This window comes from Passer domesticus, chromosome 1 (assembly GCF_036417665.1).
Source record: "Passer domesticus isolate bPasDom1 chromosome 1, bPasDom1.hap1, whole genome shotgun sequence".
In the NCBI taxonomy this organism is placed as follows: domain Eukaryota; kingdom Metazoa; phylum Chordata; class Aves; order Passeriformes; family Passeridae; genus Passer; species Passer domesticus.
Window position 1 is genome coordinate 129,162,998 of NC_087474.1, and position 16,939 is coordinate 129,179,936.

Below are 16,939 nucleotides of genomic sequence, written 5' to 3' on the forward strand. Positions count from 1 at the left end.
CCTCAGGGCATGATATTCATTGGAGATGTGTTCTTTTCTAGCTGGTATGTGGCTTGAACTTCTGTCCAACTTCTGGTTTAAATTTATTTGTGGGGGCAATCCTGTCACAAACCTTTATTCAGATGGACTACCAGGAATAATATAATTTGCATTGTCACTTCCAATACCTTATAGAAATTTGTTCACTGAAAGTAAGTAATGGTAAAGCACAGAGAATGGTCACTGGTAATAAATAGGTGTCTTCATTTCATGATTGTTTCTTCCAAGGAAACTCATTACCACTCTTTGTTTTTAAGGTGAAGTTATTTCTTGTGCCAAATGATAAAGCCAGTCAATGTGACTGTAAGACAAGGAGATCATATTGGATCCTAGTCATTCATATTTAATAACTCAAGTGTTTTAATGTCTTGAAAGATAAGTGAATTTATTGCTTTTTCAATAGATATTATATCAAGGAACAAAGAAGACTGGCAGTAGTTAATTGATTTTTTTTTTGAAGAACTTACATATGCTCACTTCTGAGCTGGTCATTAAAAGATTATTTACCTTCTTTATACTTCTTATATGAAGTATCATGTAACCCATGATTCAGCATTTTTGGTCAGTTTAAAGTGTCATGGGAAAACAGCTACCATCTGATCTGTCTTGCTTCCGAGGTGCTCAGACCTCAGTTACATACAGGTTCCCTTCAGCCCTGAGATATTATCAGTGGTGTGCAAACTTTTTTAAAAGCTTCCTAAAAACTGCTATTGGAATGAGTAAAATGTCCTTTGAACTGACTTGCTTATTATTGGCACTTAATTCTCAGTAAAACAGATGCTGAAATTGTGGAAGCAGTGCCAAGGGCAGAGATGCAGTGACTCATATTATAACAGTCCATCAATGGCATCAAGCACTGGCACCAGGGAATATCCCCATTCTCTGTATGAACAAAGGGATGAGAACTTTACTTCTGTAGCTGTGATAAGGGACTTCACTGACTCTGGTTTTATGCATACATTAAGGAAAATCAAAGGGGATTCATGATGAGTGTTGTTAAAGGGGGAAAAAAAGGCAAGAATAATTATTTCAAAAATTAAGAAAATCCATTTTTCATGTTTGGTAATAATATAATTGGTAATATTTTGCAAAACAAAGTTTTAAAATAATGAATAGAATATGCCTGAATTTGCGAAACCATTCACAGGATCACACAGTAGCACTTGCACAGAGAAACCTACTAGGATTTGGAGTATATATTACAGTGATTTACCAGCAGTTACCATCTGCATGAGAACAGCTATCCTTTGCCATAATGGATAGAAAGCATTTATTCCAATTTACCCCAGCACCTTGCATCCTTAATTTAGGAGAGCAAATTAACTTAATTTAACTTAAGAGAGTAATTTAACTACAACAACAGCTTCTTTTACCACTGATCATATCCATTTTTAATGCTGTTACCATCTATTGAGTGTAGAGTAGCATCAATGGTGCTACATATCTTTTAAAATATGTACTGCAATATTTCTGGTTAGGAGGGTGATGTTTTGGGCATTACAGCATGCCCCTCACAAAATCAGAGGCATCTCAAAGCTGGATTGTCAGCTGTGACATGTCACTTAAGCTGTGTAATGCCTGAGGGGCAGACCAGGCTGTTGTGCCTGTCCCTTCACCCAGAGGCAGATCGTATGTCCTAAAAATGTTGCATTTCCGTTCCATGTTTTTATAAGCAGCTGCCAGTGTATTGTCTTCTGTCATGTAAGATATTTGGAAGGAATCAGATGTCAGGGAGATACACTAATAAATTAAGTGATGAAACGTTATCCAGACAAAATCTAAGGGACACAAAGGCCTGCATCTTATTGTCTGGATAAACAGGCTCTGTCTGGCTTTTGCAGAGCTGAGGCAAAACAAATCTATATGATCCCCTGCAAACTGGCCTTTGTTTGGCTCTCTGATTTTGTTGCAAGATGCAGAACAACAAAAGGTTGCTCCCAAGTGACTGGGAAGCCAAACAGACTGTTGCATGTTGTTTATTTCAGAAAAAAAACCCATGGTATTTATCATGACATATGGCAGACTCATGAGTTTTCTATTTGATGAAGATATGTGAATATTTGACACATAGCATTGAAAACCAGGTCCTTTGGGGGAATATTGAAAACAAGCAAGCGACACTGGCACAGCTGTTTCAAAGTGACTTTGAGATCAAAACAGGATCCCAGTACAGTCCTTATATGAAGCCACCATGGTCTGCTCTTAACATGCCTTGGTCGTTCTCTTTTTGGGGAAGCATGAAAAAAGGCCAGGGCTTCAAGTGGGATGAGTGAATTTGATTTACACTAGGTGGGACTCAGAAAACATTTCTACATTTTAAGTAATTTCATAAATGTGCAGTATCCTTTCCACATGAGTGTTACAGCATTGTAGGTGAGTCAATACCTGTGCTCCCCATACCATCGCTGAGACAGCTCTTCTAGTGTTTTTGAGCAGCTGTGGGAGGGGGCAAGTTATCTTTGAAAAGCATGTTTACTTTGGCACTATAACCATTAATTCTAAATATTACCAGCTAGCCTTTATTTCCAAAATAAGTGTTTAGAATTGTTGGAGTTTATCCTATACATAAACTATGTATAAGTATATACAATACTGACAGCTGAGCCATTTAAAAAAAAATTGCTCACAATATTGCACATCAAGAAGATATGTGAGATGGCTGAAGCTATCAGAGCAGTAGTTTTCTTTCAGTATTTAAGTGCCTACAAACTGCCTGAATCCTATTTGCTGATTTTTCAAATCATCATGTAACTACTTGTAATAAATATTCATACAAGATTTCTTCTAAAATGCAGGGAAAGACAGGACCCATGGGATGCAAACCTGAAGTCTGAGGAAGCTTTTATCTGAATGACAAGGTGAACTCCTGAGTTTAGTCTTATCTGACCTCTGAGGCTCAAGTCCATTCCTCACTGAGAATCTTTTATGCCTGCTGCTTGTAGAAATGATGTTGTGCTCCCCTAAGCTTCTGCCTAAAAGCTGGTGCTTCATCAAACTAATAAAATCTTCTAGGGATTTCTAAGCTATTCTGTCCTCATCTCTAAAAGATAAAGTAATGAAAAGTCCGAAAAGAGCTGTTCTTCACAAAACAGCTCTTAAAGGGGGAGCTTTTTTCTCCAAGGCAGCAATGATCTTCACTGCAGGATGCTGGGGCACTTTAGTTACCCAGAGTTCGCTGTCTTCAGTCATCCATCACTGAATCCCTCTTGATGCAGCCACAAGAGTTAGACATTGCTTTAAAAAGCTCCAGGATGCCACAGCCAGAGGTATCCCAAGGACATCCGAGTGGCAGTGACAGTTTCAGGTATCGCTGGCCTTGTGCAGAATGCCCCATTGCAAGGGATTGCTGCTGGCATACTTTGGGACAGTAAAGCTCGCTGTGGTTTCATGTATTCCTGGGGATGGTATTTTTGGCTAACTCCTGAGATGGTTCAATTTTTCATACTCTTTCAGTCAGTTGGATTTCTGTGACAGACAGAAATGACATCAAGCTTTGTTGTTACTAACTCACATTCACACAGTTCGTTCCCAAGCACTGCAGCCTCCTTTTGGATTGCTTACTGAAGGATCCTTGGATGACTTGTCTATTCTGTTTTACTCAAGTATCCACCAGTGTGTTTGACTTTGGGGGAAGGTTTTCTGGAGAACAGTGAATATTGCTAAAATATAGTAGGTAAGGCTGTTCTTTTGAGAACATATAAATGTGTTACAGGCTTATTCTGAAAAGAATTGGGAACTCATTTCCATTTCTGTAACTTTCACAAAGCTTTTGTATTTTCATGTATCATCTTTTTAAAAATTTGATATAAATTCTTTTGTGGAGTTAAATGCCATTTGAAAAAACTGTTCCAAAAGTATCTTGGTCTGTGGTCTGTACATGTATACATACAGTTTCATTTTGTAAGATGATAGCACAGAAGAATTTGCTTAGTGCCCCTGATTTCAGTCATAACACTAACATTGACTTCAAAGTTCTTTAGGCCATGGCTACCTGCATTTAGCACAAAAGGAAAAATACGTAATATGAAGAGTACACAGGTATGAGGCCAGTCCTGTTTCACTGAACTCTACAGCCTTTTTTTAGAATTGAAGCAGGATGGACAGATTACTCAGGTCAATAACATGTGCTTCAGTGAACCTGATACTAATTTATTGTAATCTGCATTTTAGGTTGATGTATACTCCTGCCTGATGGTGAGGTTGCTGTTCATGGGTTTAATTCTGAACTACATATGACAGATTTACTCAAAATGCTGTAGGTGCTCCAGTAATAGTGAAATGGTGAATAATTCCTCTTGGCTTCTCAGTGCTTCTTCAGGCTGTTGAATTTAGGAAGAATCAACACAGTTTGCTACATACTTGTATGTGCAGTTTTGGATTAAATAAGTAAGTTGAAGAGGGGGTCTTTTAATTAGAGTAGCTGATGGAGATGAGAGCTCTTGGACTGAAAAATAATTTGCTTGATGAGTGTATTATAGAGGGAGTAGATGAGGGCTAGATATGCTCTTTAGGAAGCATTCTCAGTACGTGTTAACACAGAATGGTGGGACAAGTCTTATTACAATATTGTGTAACTGATGTTAGTAATGTCTGTATGAAGAATAAGCTCTTCTGAAATACGCCTCTTTTCTGAAAGCAAATTAATTTCCTTTGATGATGATGAGATGCTTTGATGATGAGAGTTGCTATGTCTGACTCACAGGTGTCCCCTCTCAGTCTGATTTCTGTTGTTAATTGAAAACAAATTTTTTCGTTTAGGCGGGTATGAAATTGAAAGGAAAAACCTAATCTTAGAAATATCCATTTAGTGCACTGAATCTCTGATAACATGTGTGAAGCATTTCAGCAATAATGATTCAGATTAATGTAACTTCAGCATTTGTAACTCCAGCATCAGTTTCCTCTCTAACTGGGTTTAAAAACAAAACCCAGCCCTCACCTAAGCCCATGTTCCTGAGAAGGAGGCTGTGTGTGACAGAGAGGTGGTTAAGAGACCGCAGTTACTAGCAGGGTCTTGCTGCTGCCAGTCTTTCCTGGAGGCATCCTCCCCCAGGGCTTTACTGGAAGGCAGGGGGCAGCTGGAAAGGGCTTGGGGGAGGCACAGATGTCTCCTGCTTGTGAAGCCAGGCTGAAAGCCAGCATGCAAACAGCAAGAGAACCTGGTCCTTGCAAGCAGGAGGCACAACTGCAAATCTCCGTGGTGCCTTTGCCCCCTCCATTTTTAAAAAGGAAGATGGGAAGAAAACCTTCAAAAGCTCTGAACCTTTTCTCATATTCCACTTGTGTGAAAAGGAGTATTATCCCTTGGGAACTAGGCTGAACTCGAGTGTTCCTGAGAGGGGGAGCAACTTGCACGTGTGCCAGCTGTGGATCCCTGTGGCACATCAGTTTGCTGCAGGAGCACACTTGGCTATTTTTCCTTGTTCCAAACATGTGACAATGGATGGAGGAGCAGTTTGTCAGTGCTGTGCCATAGACAAACAGCACCTCTGGGCACAGCAATGGTACTGAACCTGCCTGGAGTTTGCATAAGTAAAATGCCAAAGAAGAATGGAGGTTTTTAATTGGATTTCCCCTTTTCCCATCCATCCAAAACTATATTTTTCTTTTCTCAATTGTAAATGCATAAAGGAGTCAATCAGAAGTCAAGCAAGTCTTTCTTTTTTCTTTAGGTCTAAACAAAAGAATCTCACAGCATTTTTACATTTTTGCTAGATGTTTATTTTTTAATATCACCATAACTATTGTTTTAACTTCTCTGGAATGAAACCTCCTCTCCAGAGGGATGTTCACCTAAGTCACCTGAGATCTCCGTGTTTATAGAAGAAGAGCAACCAACCATTGACTCTGGTGTGCACTGACTTAACACTGATCTAGCATGTAAGAAAAAAAGAAGATATATTTTTCTGTGGATAAAAAATGCTGATAAATTTATTCAATGGTGCCAAATACTTTGGCATTCATTGTTTGGTAAGTTTTCACAGATAAGCCAGGTTCCAGAATTAAGGGTGCTATTTTAAAACACAGTTTTTAAAGGACATTTACAGTATTGAAAAAAAAGGGGAAGCGAGATAATAGATTAAAATTAATATAAAAAGCACAAAGCCAGGTTGTGTCTGAACAGCAAAAGCAGTCTTTCCATCCCCTTCCACATAAGATCTGTAGCCCAAGTTGTGCAGGTGCACTCTGCTTCTTCTGCACAATAGTGTGTATGTTCATATTATCCTTTGACCATAAGAAACCCTGAAGGCCACCAGGCCACCAGGCTTGGTGATGATGAGAGGACAGGGTAGAGAGTAAGATAAGTATAATCAGCAAGTATCTACATGTGTTGAAATCTCAGTGCCTATTAGGGTTTTTATTCCTAAAATCCATGGCATTATTTTCCCTTTCTTTTAAAAAATTCTTAGCACAGTATCTCAAATAACTTTTGTTTCTATTGTCCGACCTTTCAGTCATAGGCAGTGGCCGTACAAAGGGTCTCCAGTTTTCCATGTCTTAATTCTCAGCAAGGAACTTCAGAGTAGTGACAGGCATCTCCTGAGAGAGGAGGTCTGATGACTAGCCTACTTGTGAGTGAGATTATTCCTTCTGTGAAAGCAAAGCAGTGTTTTCTCCAGCTGTGTAGGTCAGAATTTTAAAGTGAGCTGGGGACAGCTGTTCCTGCCTGTTTACTGACAGCTTCTCTGTGTGTGTTGGGTGTATGCATGCAAAAATCACCGTGCAAAGTGAGGTGCTGAGCTCAGTCACATCAGCATGTCACCAAACCAACCCAAAACCAAGACACCCCAGGGAGGGGTATACATTGTGCCTGAGAATATTCCCATCTTTTTTGTTGTGTAAATCACTCCTAGTATAGATTTAGTGCCACAGGCTTAGCTCTGGGGTGAAAAGACATCTATTAAAGAAAGCATGAGCATTTTTTTGTATGTGAGAAGAAAAGTTAATGAGCCTTACTTACAAATTAAATGCAGACAAGCAGATTCATGTATCTGTCCCTACTATCATTGTTTTAGTACAGTTCCTTGTAATATTGAAGTGATTTGAGATTTACAATCATATGACAGAGCAGAGAAGCCCTGTTGTACAAATGTGGACCTGAGGTTCACACCATCTGCTTTAAGGTCTCACAAAAAGTTTCTGACAAAGTAGGATGCTGGATCCAGATCTTTCACCTGGAACATCTTTTATTTCTGTGGAAATTTGGTCTTGAATATTTCATATTTAGAACAGGCAGAATTTATCCTCTCATACCATTAGTAATTAATGTTCTCATTTAATAATGCTGGCAGATATTTAAAGCTTACAAGTCTAAGAGACTCAGCTGCCTTGTTTCTATTCCTTTTTATGGAAAATAAGCAATTTTAGCCAATATATTATGGGTGTGTCTGTGTAATGGTGTACAAGTCAGTTAGTCCCAGAGCCTTTTGACATGTTTAGGTCAGTGCTATAGTTTAGAAGAAAATTTATAAATTACTTTATACTTATAGAATTTAACTACTACTTATTACAGTTACCATTTGCCTTTGATCAGGTTTCTACTGTGTAGCTTGAAAAGTGAATTAATATTTAATTTCAGTCAATAAAAAAGACTTTGTGGGTGGAAAACCAAAAATAAATGCTAAGAGCTGAGATAAAAGTGTAAGAAAGTCTTCAAAGGCAACTAGTTTTTACTTTAGATATTTATCCATAGTCATTGATTCTTAATTCCATCCTGGTCTTTTGGCTTTGGTAAGCAAATATCAAATATCTCCTCTGAGATGCTGCAATCTGCCTACACTTCCAGTATACTTTAGACAGCAAGAGTTTATAATGGGTACAGGCAGCTTCCTCCAGATTCTGAAATAGGTTGCAGGGCAAAAGTTACTATATTAATTCCAGCTGCTCTAGCCCGGACTGGAAGCTAGATTGTTGGATCAGCCTTTGATGCTACTTTCATAGTAATTCACCTTGGTTAGGAGGCAAAACTTCTTAACTTGCATGCAGGGCCATGCTGACAGCTTCAGTGTGGCTGTGCATTGTGGAGGGACCAGCACACCGAGAGATAGTTCATTTCTCCATGAAGTTCCATCCATGGAGTTCTGCGTCTTCCAAATTTTTTGTCCAGGATATTGTAAAGCAGAAGAAACAGAGTTTATAGCAAGTGGATAAGGGAGGCACTAAGGCTCTTGTGTATTCACTCAAGACAACAGTTTTGGCTTTAAGAGCAGTAAATAACTTTTGGACCTGTCCTGCAGCTGCTGTCTGGATGGAGACATTTCTTTCCTGTTCACTGTGACTTGTGGTCACAGTTCATTTTCATGACACTCAAGCTGCACCAGCCAATTGAGAATATCTGTGTGCAATCCCAGAGACCTCGTAGGCTGAGCAAGTGATGGGCAGGAGGGGGGAAGACCTGGGTGCAGCAAATGCCATCCAGCAGGGACATGGTTACGGTAGCTGATGCCACTGGAGCACTGCAGCTGGGATGCTGAAGGGTTCCATAGTGCCTGGCATTTTCTTAGACAACATGTATAAAACTTCTGTGAATTAACTTTTTGTCATTTTTTCCTTACATGGTTCCAGTTTCTCACTCTTGTATAGCTCAGAAAATGTCCAAACCGGGCATCCTGAAAAACAGAATTGATGCGGGAGGTAAACTTCAATAAAGTCTTCACTTAACATTGCATTTAGTTACTGCTCTGTGTCACAAAAAGTGAACTGAAGACATTATGAAAATTGTTTACAAAAAAAGTAGGGAAAATATGTGATGTGAAGAAGCACACAAATCCAGCTGATCATCCACTTGAGAGAAAGTTAAAAAAAATCTTAAATAAGAATAGAACAAATATCAGTAAAACACCCCAGTGCTAGCAAAGTCCTAATTAAGCCAAATATGTAAAAACAGACAAATCAGTATAAATTAAGGTGCTATGTAAACCATGTAGGTTTAAAAAAACAAGGCAAATTGAGTGAAATTCCTAGTTTTATTTGAGGATGTCAGCCAAGTAAGTGTTTCAGAGCCTTGATGGAAAGAAATCCTGTAATATAAAGGTACAAAGTATGTATGAATGACTGAGAAAATTTTCTACTGGAATAAAGTTCCTATACTTCAGGAGTGAAGAGCTCAGGCTATAAGGAAGAGCCCACAATCCCTGATCTAAACAGAGAGAATGAAAACCTACAGATCTTCTATCTGCTGCTCCGTCTGGGTCTGGACAGGGATTATGAAAAGCTGAAGGGAACCAAAAGACTGCAAGTGCAAAAACCATATAATAAAGAGAAGATGTTTAGACCTTATGAGATGTTCCCTTTTGTGCTCTCCCTGGCATTTGGTGTTTCCTGGCATTGGGTGCTAACAAATGTGTGATAAAAAGCTGGATGAGTTGTTGCTGTTTCCTAGCATGGACAATTTCAGCTATGAGAAAGCTCATACTCCTTTTTTATGTCCCCACCACTGCATTGTGCTGGGAGTTTTCTGAGTGAGAGGACACTGCATTTTGTGTACTTGAAGGTCAGATGGCCCCTTAGCTGAGGTTTGTGTTTGCTCATTTCTGGTAAACAGTGCTATTTCACTTGCTTGAGTTTATTTAGTGAGTCTGTGTATCCTTGTGCTGCTCATACCCAAAGAGTTGATCAAACAAGGTACAACTGCAGGAGCTTCTTCTCACTCTGCAGCCTGCAGGGGAAACAGTTGCCCTGCCCAGCTCTGAGGTGAAGCTAATTAGCAGGAATGCAGTTATGAAAAGACACCCAAGGGAAATGACAAGAAAAATGGAACATGTGTCCCTCCCTGCCCCTGCACACGACAGCAGCTCCTCGTGTTCCGAGGCCAGTGGCAAAGTGCGGCTGGAATCCGTGTCCAGCACCGCGGAAGGTGATGCTGCGCTGCTCCTGCACAGCTGGTCACCATCTCCTCTGCATTGTTGCAGCCACACAAGATAGTGTTGTTTTTCTTCAGTAAAGCCAGGTTTTGATCTTTTGAGTCTGCTGAGTTTTCAGGGCTTTGGGGTTTTTTTGTGTTTTGTTATTTTGGTCTTTTGTTGTGGCTTGAAAGCACTTAACTACTAGTATTTCTCAAGGCCATAGCATGTTGGCATTGAGAAATAAAAGAGAATGTTTTTTTCTTTTGAGTACTAGTGTGAATCATTGAAAAAATAGCAAAGAATTGAGCCTTCATTAATCATAGTCCTTGTGCAAATAAAATATTGAGCAGGCTCATGTTAGGGAGTGTCTTATGTCAGGTCTGCTTTCAGACAAGGCTGATGTGGAAGCCTTCTTTGTTGCACTGTGCAGTAGTGCTCGTTCTGTCATACAGATGCTCATTTTATTAGGGGTTAGCTAAACACCAAGACTCCTTTGGAAGGCAATTACCCCTTTGCGTCCATCCCTGCCATTTCTCAGATGAATGGATACAGTTTGACAACCATAGAGAACAGGTTGAAGCCTGGAGAAAATGACAGTCCAGTAATTTCCCCCCTCACTCCCTGTAGCTAGAGGTACACCTCACTATTTTCAAAATAATTTCATCAATAAAATTCATAATTTCTTTATGTTCTTAGAATAGAATAAAACTTTTGAGTAAAAATAGAGGAACAATTGAAATACTGTAAGGAGAGTTTGTATTTTTTATATCTGAATTCTTGTGTTTCACATTTTTGACACTGATTAATAAAAGTTCTCTTTCAGAAGTCTAGAGATAGTGAAATATTGCAGTGGTTAGAGAATTTCATATATACTGAGGGAAGCTAAGGCAGTATGTGATTAGGAAATCTGCTAAATAAAAATAATCTCAGTTGTTTGTCCTTTAGAATCAAACATCTTTGTCACAAATCTTAGTCCCTGTATAGAGATTTTTTAGAAGGCTTAGTAAGGGAATATCTATTACTCAGTAGACTTAAGGATTTTAGTATAATGAAACGAAAATCAAGGTATCAATCTAAAAAAGAAAAGAAATTGTTTTTCCTTTATTTTACAGCATTTAAGGAATGTCACTTGACACAATGTGTGGTGGTTCAGTTTCTCTAACAATAGGAAATAAGATGATTTGTGTGCAAGAAAATGATAAGTTGTCTGGCTCTTTAGTCTAACAACTTGTGCAAATAAAAGAGGAATCAAAAGAGCATTTCAAGTGTCAGCAGTTCATATGATGGGAGTGATCTCATTCACCAGTATTCTGCAATTGTACAATGCCCAGAGACATTATATAAAGCCAAAAATGAGATTTTACATATAATTTCTCGACACAAAAGAGCTATAGGAGGCACAAGAGGTTTCCTACAGCAGCACCAGAAGGAGAGTAGTAGCACACACTCAGTTCTGCAGCTGTTGGCTGGGTGACCTGCCCAGCATCCCAATCTGCCCCTCACTGGTGGCCCCCTGAGCCCCAGCCCAGGAGACAAGAGACAGCCCTGCCCTGTGTTCTCTTTGAGTCCAGCTTTCAAACCATGAGTGAATTCTGTCCTTTTATACATATTTATATGTATATATATATATGTCTGTGTTTGTATGTATGTATGTATGTGTATATATTCAGATATAAGACTTTTCAGCATTTTCCAGCACTTATCATATGGGGAAGATGAAAACCACAAGCCATTCTTTCAGATATGTTTTTGACATAAATCCCAAGGTGTCCCACTTTATCATATTTCTTCTATAAGTGCTTGGCATCTGAATACCTGTTACTCCAGTTTTTCAGTTGTTGCTGAAATGGAATTACGTAGAGGGAATGTTTTTTCCAAGGTTTGTTTTTTATTCACTTGCAAAAAATTATAAAGAATTGAAGAGAAAGAGGAGAGCCATCTAAACTCACACTGAAGTGTTTTATATTAATTGAATTTTGCTTAGGTGTCAAAATCATTTAGGTGTTGACTTTGAGATATTCCATGCACTTTAGAAAAAGTTGACGTGGCTGGATTATTCTGCAACATTGCTAAATGCCAAGTCTGCAGCACTGAGATTGAATTCAGCCCTCCTTCATGTCAGTGGCTGGAGTTCAACTGGCTCTCCACACCCAATCCTGTTGCAAGAGGGCTAAGGATTCATCCCTTTTGCCTTCAGCACCCAAACCAAGGGGCCTGGATCAGTAGTCTGGTTGTCCAAAGCTCTGTCACATAGTCAGGAAAAACAAGGGCTCAGTGGGATTGAGAGCAGCCTTAGGAAACATGTCTTTCTCCACTGGCTGCAGGAGGAATTCAACTTTCAGGCAGGCACCTTCATTCAGCAGGATGGACCTCGGGCAGAGCACCTGCATGGCATGGGCAAAGTTCTGCAAAGCCATCTCTCAGGGCAGCATCACCAAATACATCTCTCAAAAGCTTAAAAGCAGCATATCTGACTTCACCAGAGGGAGGAGGAAGAGAAGGCAAAACAGTTTTGTTGTCCTGCTGCATATTTACTGCATTAGCTCTAACTACCTCTCAATTTTCTCATCCCGTGAGGCAGCAATGTCAGCTGTCTGCATAGCTGCTCACCTTCTCTCCTGTTTGGATGGAAGCTGCAGCTTTTCCAGAATGCTGACTGGAAAGAGCTGGATTTGGCATGAAGCTTCGAGGTTTCTCTGCAAACAACATCTTCAGTTTGTGCCTGAAAGAAATGGGAGTTCAGTTTGTCTCGGAAGATTGAGATCATCTAATGTGTGCTACAATGTTTTACTTAAGCATTCAGCAGTGAACAAATTGTGCTGCACAGAAATGTAGCCAGGTATCAGAATACAGCAAAAGCATTATTTATGCCTTGTGTTTGTTTGTTGTTTTTTTTTTTTTATTATTTTTTTATTTTAAGCTGTCCTTAGTATCTGAAGAAAAGTTTTGCAGCTAGTCACACAAAGTTTCTTCTCATGAGCTTCAGCATTATACTGTTAAAGTATAATGTGATGACATACAAACAATATGTCACTTCTTAGAAACTGTTGTGGTTGGTCTCCTTGAAACCATGATAACGAATACAAAAATTCATTATCGCATTGTTTACAGAATTAATAAGGAATGCCTTGTTCTTTTCATCACATTATGTTACTTGTGTATTATATATAATATGGATATTATTAGTATGCTAAATTTTAGGAGATGACTTGCAGTTAAGCATGTAGCTAACTGCAAATCATCTATTAAAATTTAGCATTTGACTAAAGTGATTAGTTTGGTGGAACTGAGATGAGATACTTTGGTGGAACAGAGATGAGCAACTTTTTTTGTGATCCAAACTCCATTCTATTGATAATTTTATACAGATGTGATAGATTTTGTAATTCACCTACCTTTAAGATAAAATTTCAGTTTCCAAGAACTAACTCAAAACATATTGAATTCTAATCAGGAGAATAGTACTGTTAAATGGTCATCACAGGCAAAGAAACAGAAAAATAAATCAAAAAACCTTTTACCATACCATAGAGAAAATTAGACAAAGATCATGTGGCAATGTCATATTGTATAAGTTATACCTAGGGGACAAAATTCTAAAATTCATTCTCATATAGATATTAATGGTCTGTGGTAAGACTAGTGACCTTATGACTGGCCTGGTCATTTTTGCAGTGCTTTATTTCTATCACAAGCGTAATATTTGAGCTTTCTGTTGTGTAGTCAACTTAGGAAATGAATCTGCCGTACCCAGACATAGCTAGTAGGGTATTTTTATAGATCAAAGCATGTATTGGCAGTGGAAATAATAGTTTCTTCTCCCCAGTTACTACTAAATGACTACTAAAAAATGGCATTGCAAGTACTTCACATAAGCAGCACACCTACAGGCTGTTGTTGCTGATCATGGCTGTTCTCAACACTCCTTGTCACAGCTGATGCAGAACTTTAAATACTGAGGATACAGAGAGGATACTCCATCCTCTGAGCTGTTTGACTTTGTTTCAGTGATACAATCTGAAATTGAACTGGTGTGGTTAATTGATTTTTGGGGGGTTCATTTTATTTTTTTCTGAGTATCTCACAAATGGTTGCTGCATTGTAGGGAAGGAAGCAGACACTTTTGGCATTGTCCACCCGAGAGTTTGCTGACAGGAATAATAAGGTAGTTCAGAGCATCCTGAAATGCTGGTGGGATAGTCAGCAAATCACTTTTGACTGCTTCAAGCTGGAGCCAAATATTTCATATTTACATCATATTCATCTGTGGAGAATTAATCTGGTACTCCAGAAGGGTGGAAACTGCTTAAGAATCTGTTACACTTGGTCCCAAACTGCCAGTACTGTGGATGTCACGCTTCCAGGAATAAAAGCATATGTGCTCATTTTTTATTCAGAGTCATGTCTTCTGCTGTGGGAATAATTTCCTAGTCTGCATAAACTTTTCTTTTGCTGTTTCTGTTGAGCAACATAGGGGCAGACAGTGCTCTGTATTTTTCTCAATTGTATCCCATTGCTATAATTTTATTTTATTAGCTATGAGATGGTTTGGATCAGAGGTAGTCTCAGGACTTAACATTTGTTGTGTATTGAACTGGTTAGTATAAGGGACATGAAAGAGAAGATTTCACTCTAACTTGGAAATCTTCTCTTGTTGACATCTAACCTGAGGGGAAAAAGTACTGTGCTTAGAGAAACAACAGAATAGTAGACAGAGATCAAAGAACACCTGATAGAAGGAATAGCAATTGTTTTGACAGCTGAAATATCCCAGAAATTATATGTTTTTCTAAATCTGGAAAAACCTAGAATTTACTGCATATTTCAAGATGTCTGGCTTGTGGCTATTCTGAGCAGATGAGGACTGGCCTCTGAAATGAAGAGCTTTGTCCTGACCATGAACAGTAAAAGACAGGTCAGGGAACTGAATCACTGAATCACAGAAATACACCCTTAGCTGAGGACTGAAATACCCATTGTGGCCAAAACCAGTTAAGCTAGATTTTGGCTTGGGCAGAAATAGAGCCAGTTTGAATCCATAATAATAAATGGGAGGAAATGCTGACTTCTTGCCAAAGTTTTGTGCAAGGAGACCTAATTAGTCCTGCAGGGCTTGCCTTGTTAATTTTACTGAAAAGGCTTTATCAGGCTCATGGACATGAGCACATATGTAGATGTGTACAAAAATGATGTACAACATTTGTTTCCCTACTTGGCTAATAGTTTAATGGGAAAAAACAAGTAACCACTGTATCTGGTCTATTCTGACTTTATATTGACTGAAACAAAATGGAGAAATTATATAGAATAAGGGGAAAGTAGGGCTTTTAGTAATCCAGAATTGGCTTCATAATGCAGTCTTGCTGTAATCTGGCTTTTAGATTAATAGTTTCTGTTTATATGCTCTCTGGGATAATAGTTGCTTTTGCTTTTATAAGATGTAAGGCAGCCTCTTGGGAATTTCTGAAAACTTTCTTACATCCTTTAAATATTATTTTAAGAATTTAGCACAGATGTTATGAGCAAATGAAAGAACAAGCAGTTTTCATTAGGCTCATGACTTACTCTTAAGGCTGTTTAAGGGTCATCCACATGGATTTGTGTCACAATTCAAACCAATTTGCTTATGGTAGATCTCAAAAATAGGATATGAGATTTACAAATAGACAGACATATCAGCGAGTGAGAAAGTTTTTTTATTTTTCAGGTTGATTGGAAATAGACATCTGACAAAAATGACAATATTTTGCATTTGATTTTAATATTATTTTGCACTGGTTTTTATATAAGAAGCTTACTGTAAGAGCTCAGTTCTGGAAAGATAGAGTGCAGCTGAGTGCAGTGAAGCGGAATCCAAGCAAAATAACACTGACACTAGGTTTGGATTAGGTATTTACTTCCTGCCTCTCTGAATTTACAGCCTATCATAGGGAGAAGAGATAGTAAGCAATATCCTGCAGTATATGAAGCTGCCATAGAAAGAGAGGTCTGAGAGTTAGAACTAAAAATTTTTGTTGCCTGAGAAATCCCCACAACTAATTTACTGAGAGCTGGTGTCACTTTCTGGGAGCTGCTGTTGCCTTCCCAGTCTCCTTCCCTGCCCCCCCGCCTCCCCCCCCAATATAATTTTGCCAATGACTACAAAGGCTCTGGGCTCTTAGCTTGCTTTAAAAAAAAACCAAACAACACAGTGAAGCAAAATTTTTCAATAGAAACCCAAGAGAAAAAAAAATACTGAAGCGTTGTTACACATGGCAGTGTTTTGTTATCTCTTAAGTAGCTGCCCTTCTGCAGGCCTGAGTAGCAGGAGCTGAAGCAGTGCCCACTTAGAGCTGCAGCATGCAGTGTAAACTGGAGTGGTGGGGCTTGCCACCACAGCATGTCCCTTAGCCCTGCAGTGACGTCTGATAAGCACAGTCACACGTCTGTGTCAGCTAATACTATTACAAGGCTCCAGAGTGGTAAAACAGCAGGCTGCCAGATACATTAAGTGCCCATATGGTATGCTTGCTTACCTGTCCTTCCTCTCCCCTCCACTTTTGCTTTCCAGCACCTCTGCTTTAAAAGAGTTCATTAAAAATGATTCAAATGCTAAGGCCTGAATTTCCAAGGCTGTTGCATTTATTTAGAATAGTCCTCAGCCTTTCCGTGAGTATGCAGAGATTATAGATTTAAACTCCCACACCATTCCCAGGATAACGACATAAACTCAAAGCATAAGTGTGGACTATCTAATTTTAGTCAGGTGGCAGTAAATTTTCCTGCATAAATGCAGCATGTGATCTTTCTCTGAGGAGAAAACAAAACAACTAAATATACTGCTCACTGTAACCCCTTTGCTAAAGCAGAACATCAGCTGCTACTTAAAAAAGTTCCTATTTTCCTTAGCCTCAGTTTTTCTTCATGAGTGTAAAATGGTTGTTATAAATTATGCATACAGAGCAAAGATATGTCCAGGCAGAAAAAAATTATTTCTTGTATTTTCCTCTTGTCCCAACCAATCCCAATCACATATTGTGAAATGATGGCAGTGGTAAAGCATTGAATTTGCTGCC

At 38.9% G+C, this 16,939-nt stretch overlaps 1 protein-coding gene and 1 long non-coding RNA gene across 3 annotated transcripts in view; one reads left to right on the plus strand and one right to left on the minus strand.

The window, feature by feature from the left end:
- The window catches only part of KCNB2 (potassium voltage-gated channel subfamily B member 2), a 188,031-nt gene that overhangs the window by 22,404 nt on the left and 148,688 nt on the right, over positions 1 to 16,939 (plus strand). The window lies entirely within an intron of this gene.
- On the minus strand, positions 5,703 to 16,571 carry LOC135280861 (uncharacterized). Its single transcript, XR_010347666.1, has 3 exons — positions 16,400 to 16,571; positions 12,438 to 12,606; positions 5,703 to 8,648 (listed from the first exon to the last, which is right to left on the minus strand). It is a non-coding gene; the product is annotated as an uncharacterized LOC135280861 (long non-coding RNA).